At 38.9% G+C, this 6,000-nt stretch overlaps 1 protein-coding gene across 3 annotated transcripts in view; it reads left to right on the top strand.

The window, feature by feature from the left end:
* SCP2 (sterol carrier protein 2) overlaps positions 1-6,000 on the top strand; it is a 155,460-nt gene that overhangs the window by 82,695 nt on the left and 66,765 nt on the right. The window lies entirely within an intron of this gene.

The following is a 6,000-nucleotide window of genomic DNA, read 5'->3' as shown; positions in this document are numbered from 1 at the left end:
TATCCCTCATGAACATTGATGCAAAAATCCTTAACAGAATTCTAGCCAATAGAATTCAGCAACATATCAAAAAAAATACTTCACCATGATCAAGTGGGATGTATAGTAGGTATGCAGGGATGGTTCAACATTAGAAAAACAATCAGTCTAATCCATCACATTAATAAAACAAAGACAAGAACCATATGATCTTATCAACTGATGCAGAAAAGGCATTTGAAAAAGTCCAACACCCAGTCATAATAAAAACTCTCAACAAAATAGGTGTAGAAGGTAAATTCCTCAGCATAATTAAGGGCATTTATAAACCCCAATGGCCAACATCATCCTAAATGGAGAGAGTTTGAAAGCATTCCCACTGAGAATGGGAACCAGACAAGGTTTCCCTTTATCACCACTCTCATTCAACATTGTGCTAGACGTCCTAGCCAGAGCACTTAGGCTAGAAAAAGAAGTAAAGCGCATCCAAATTGGTAGGGAAGAAGTCAAAGTATCTCTTTTTGCAGATGATGTGATCTTATACACAGAAAACCCTAAAGAATCCACAAGAAAACTATTGGAACTAATAGAAGATTTCAGCAAAGTTTCAGGATACAAGATAAACATACAAAAATCAGTTGGATTCCTCTACACCAACAAAGCAAACTTCCAAGAGGAAATCACCAAATCAATACCACTTACAATAGCCCCCAAGAAGATAAAATACTTAGGAATAAATCTAACTGGAGATGGAAAAGACCCATACAGTGAAAACTACAAGACACTACTGCAAGAAACCAAAAGAGACCTGCATAAGTGGAAGAACATACCTTGCTCATGGATTGGAAGACTCAACATTGTAAAAATGTCAGTTCTACCCAGAGCAATCTACAGATACAGTGCAATCCTGATCCAAATTCCACTGGCATTTTTTAATGAGATGGAGAAACAAGTCACCAACTTCATATGGAAAGGGAAGAGGTCCCGGATAGGTAAAGCATTACTCAAGAAGAGGAACAAAGTGGGAGGCCTCACACGACCTGAATTTAGAACCTATTATACCACCATGGTAATCAAAACAGCCTGATACTGGTACAACAATGGATACATAGACCAATGGAACAGAATTGAGAGTTCAGCATAAATTCATCCACCTATGAACAGCTGATTTTTGACAGAGGCCTGAAGTCCGTTAATTGGGGAAAAGACAGTCTCTTTAACAAATGGTGCTGGCATAACTGGATATCCATCTGCAAAAAAATCAAACAAGACCCATACCTCACACCATGCACAAAAACTAACTCAAAATGGATAAGAGACCTAAATATAAAATCTAAAGTGATAAAGATCATGGAGGAAAAAATAGGGACAACACTAGGAGCCCTAATACATGGCATAAACAGAATATGAACCATAAGTAACAACGCACAAGCACCCGAAGAGAGTGTAGATAACTGAGAGCTCCTAAAAATCAAAAACTTATGCTCATCAAAAGACTTCACCAAAAGAGTCAAAAGACAGCCTACTGACTGGGAAAAAATTTTTGGTTATGACAAATCCGATCAGCATCTAATCTCTGAAATCTACAAGGTACTGCAAAACCTCAACAAGAAAAAGACAACTTAATCAGAAGTCATTCAGGCAGCTAACAGACACATGAAGAAATGCTCTCACGATCGTTAGCCATTAGGGAAATGCAGATCAAAACTACAATGAGATACCATCTCACCTCATCAAGGCTAGCATTAATCTAAAAAACACAAAATAATAAATTCTGGAGAGGTTGTGGAGAGACTGGAACACGTTGTTGGTGGGAATGTAAAATGGTACAACCACTTTGGAAATCGGTTTGAGAGCTTCCTTAAAAAGCTAGAAATAGAAGTACCATACGATCCAGCAATCCTGCTCTTTGCAGTATATCCTAGAGAAAAAAGAGCTGTCACACGAATAGATATATGCACACTCATGTTCATTGCAGCACTGTTCACATAGTAAAAAGATGGAAACAACCTAGGTGCCCATCAACAGATGAATGGATAAACAAATTATGGTATATTCACACAGTGGAATACTACACAATGATAAAGAACAATGATGAAGCCGTCAAACATCTTGTAACATGAAGGAATCTGGAGGGCATTATGCTGAGTGAATTTAGTCAGTCACAGAAGGACAAGTATTGTATAAGACCAGTATTATAAGAACTCAAGAAAAGGTTTAAACGGAGAAGAAAACATTCTTTGATGGTTACAAGGGTAGGGAGGGAGGGTGAGGGTTATTCACTAACTAGATAGTAGACAAGAATTATCTTAGGTGAAGGGAAGGACAGCACACACAGAGGAGATCAGCACAACGGGACTAAACCAAAGCTAAGAAGTTTCCTGAATACAGCCAAACACTTCGGGGGACAGAGTAGCAGTGGTGGGGGTATGGGGACCATGCTTTCAGGGGACATCTAAGTCAATTAGCATAACAAAGTTTATTAAGAAAATGTTCTGCATCCTACTTTGGTGAATGGCGTCTGGGGTCTTAAAAGCTAGCAAGTGACTGTCTAAGATACATCAATTGGTTCCAACCACCTGGAGTAAAGGAGAATGAAGAACACCAAAGACACAAGGAAATTATTAGCCCAAGAGACGGAAAAGGCCACATAAACCAGAGATTCCATCAGCCTGAGACCACAAGAACTAGATGGTGCCCAGCTACCACCAATGACTGCCCTGACAAGGAACACAACAGAGAGCCCCAGAGGGAGCAGGAGAAAGGTGGGGTGTAGAACTCAAATTCTAGTAAAAAGACAAGACTTAATGGTCTGTCTGAGACTGGAGGAACCCTGGAAAGCACGGCCCCCATACTCTCTGTCACCCCAGAACAAAAACTATTCCCGAGGCCATCTCTTGAGACAAAGATTGGTCTGGACTGTGGGACATAAAATGATACTTGTGAAGAGTGTGCTTCTTAGCTCAAGTAGATACATGAGACTAAATGGGCAACTTCTGCCCGGAGTTGAGATGAGAAGGCAGAGAGGGTTAGGATCTGGTTGAATGGACATGGGAAATCAGGGGTGGAAAGGAGAAGGCAGAGAGGGTTAGGATCTGGTTGAATGGACATGGAAAATCAGGGGTGGAAAGGAGGAGTGTGCTGTCACAGTATAGGGAGAACAATTAGGGTCACATAATTATGTGTAAATTTTTGTATGAGCAACTAACTTGAAACGTAAACTTTCACTTAAACTACTACAATAAACAAACAAAAAAAAGAATATAAGAAATAATATTGGTGGAAATTACCAAGTTCTTTTCAAAAAATATTGTAGTAATGTATACTCCCAACAACAGAGTATATACTTCCAATAATAGAGTATGAGAGCACATCTTTTTCTACAACTATGTCAACACTGAATTCTTTTATCAAATGTTAACAATATTTTACTAATCTTGGCAGGTCATCCAGTTCCCTCTCTTGGGTGCTGAATAGCTAACCTAAAATACCTAGGAAGATAGAATTTACCCAATTTTAAATACTTCAAGGAGACACTCACACTTTTCTGCAATACCCTTTGATGATCCTTTCCAATATTTAAGACTACCTTGTTGGTAAATTTTTCCTTTTATCATCAGTCTTTGAGGGATAGTTTTTGGAAGTGGTGTAGCAATTTGAGGGAAAAACTTATAAATCTTGATGATTTGAGTGGTAGGCTGTGTACGGCTGAGGAATTATTGAGGAGTAAATATTTACTTGCTACATATTGAGGATTTGGATATATTTCATGTAAATATGACACATGGTCTTTAGCTGTAGTGCAGCCCAAGAAAGAATCCAGACTCCTGGAAAATATATCAAATTGACAGCTCTGAGTAGTTTAAATATTTTTACCATGGTTACTTGGATAGAAAACTCCAATAGGATTCTAGGAGAATTGGAAAATGATTAAAGTTAGTGCTACCAAAACATGCTGAGTTAAGACTGGGTGGTGAGGGTATGAGGTTTTCTTCTACAAACTTTCATGGTATTAGTTTAGTTGTAAGATAATGCTGCTTTGGTGGGAACTTAGTATTCTTGGAGAATTAGCTTTAAAAATAAAGCACCATTGGTTTTGCACCAATAACAACAACCACAAAAAAGGGGGCGGGGTGAGCGCACAGATGCTAATATTAATTAAACGTAACCAATCACCTCATGAGATTATTTCGCTTGGTTTGGGGGCTTAGGGCTGTGGTCTCGTGGGCCAATCCAGTCAGTTGGCATAGTGTAGTTATTAAAGTTTATGTTCTCCCTCCCAGTGTGGAGAGTAGTATCTGTGGTCATTAAATCTTACTAGTGGCCATCTAAGATACAACTGTTGGCGTTTATTCATCTGAAACAAAAGAGAAAGAAGGAAGCTCCCAAGAATCAGAGAAGGAACTGGACTACAGGACTAATTGTCTGCATGAACCACTGCCTTCTCCTCCTTGAGACCAGAACTAAATGGTGTCCAGCTACCACTACTGAACATTCTGTTCAGGAACACAAGAAATGAATCCTGATAAAAAGAGAGAAAAATGTGGAACAGAACTTCAAATTCTTAAAGAATCCAGATTTAGTGGACCTATTGAGGCTCAGGAGTCCCCGAGACTATGACCCTAAGTTACTCTTCAAACCTTGAATTGAAACTATCCCCTGAAGTCACATTTAAACTAAGTAACAGTTTAGCCCACAGTGTGAAAATTGTCACCCTTGAGTATTGCCTTAAAAAAAATCTATGTAAGACTGATGGGTCAAGAGCTATTTTAAAGCATAGATGAGAAGGTTGGAGGTCAGGGAGATTGAGTAAATGTAAGTGAAACAACATGAATGGTAACTGTACATGTGGACCTCGTTGGATGAAATATACAGGAATAAAATTGACTACATTTGTGGAAAGAGATGATAGAGAAGCTCAATATAATCAGTCAGAACAAGGCCAGAGGCCGACTGCAGAACAGACCATCAATTGCTCACATGCAAGTTCAAATTGAAGCTGAAGAAAATTAAAACAAGTCGACAAGAGCCAGAGTACAGCTTTGAGTATATCCCACCTGGATTTAGAGACCATCTCAAGAATAGATTTGACACATTGAACACTAATGACCAAAGACCAGACAAGTTGTGGGATGACATCAAGGACATCATACATGAAGAAAGTAAGAGATCATGAGAAAGACAGGAAAGAGAGAAGAGACCAAAATGAATGTCAGGAGAGACTCTGAAACTTGTTCTTGAACATCGAGTAGCTAAAGTGAACAGAAGAAATAATGAAGTGAAAGAGCTGAACAGCAGATTTCAAAGGGTGGCTCGAGAAGACAAAGTATTATAATGACATGTGCAAAGAGCTGGAGATAGAAAACCAAAAGAGAAGAAAACGCTTGGCATTTCTCAAGCTGAAATAACTGAAGAGAAAATTCAAGCCTCTAGATGCAGTATTGAAGGATTCTATGGGGAAAATAACGATGCAGGAAGCATCAAAAGAAGATGGAAGGAATACACAATCACTGTATCGAAAAGAATCGGTCGACCTTCAGCTATTGCAGGAGATAGCATATGATCAAGAACCAATGATATTTAAGGAAGAAGTTCAAGCTGCACTGAAGGCACTGGCGAAAAACAAGCCTCCAGGAATTAATGGAATGCCAATTGAGATGTTTCAACAAACAGATGCCAACGCTAAAAGCGCTTACTTGTCTGTGCCAAGAAATCTGGAAGACAGTTACCTGGCCAACTGACTGGAAGAGATCCACATATATACCTATTTCAAAGAAAGGTGATCTAATGGAATGTAGAAATTATTGAACAATATCATTAATATCACATGCAAGCAAAATTATGCTGAAGATCATTCAAAAACGGTTGTAGCAGTACATCAACAGAGAACTGCTGGGAATTCAAGCCAGATTCAGAAGAGGATGTGGAATGAGGGATATCATTGCTGACGTTGGATGGATCTTGGCTGAAAGCAAAGAATACCAGAAAGACGTTTACCTGTGTTATATTGACTATACAAAG

This window comes from Trichechus manatus, unplaced genomic scaffold (genome assembly GCF_000243295.1).
Source record: "Trichechus manatus latirostris isolate Lorelei unplaced genomic scaffold, TriManLat1.0 scaffold00015, whole genome shotgun sequence".
Lineage (NCBI taxonomy): Eukaryota > Metazoa > Chordata > Mammalia > Sirenia > Trichechidae > Trichechus > Trichechus manatus.
The sequence above is the reverse complement of the archived record's forward strand: the minus strand, read 5'-3'. Positions and strand labels throughout refer to the sequence as shown.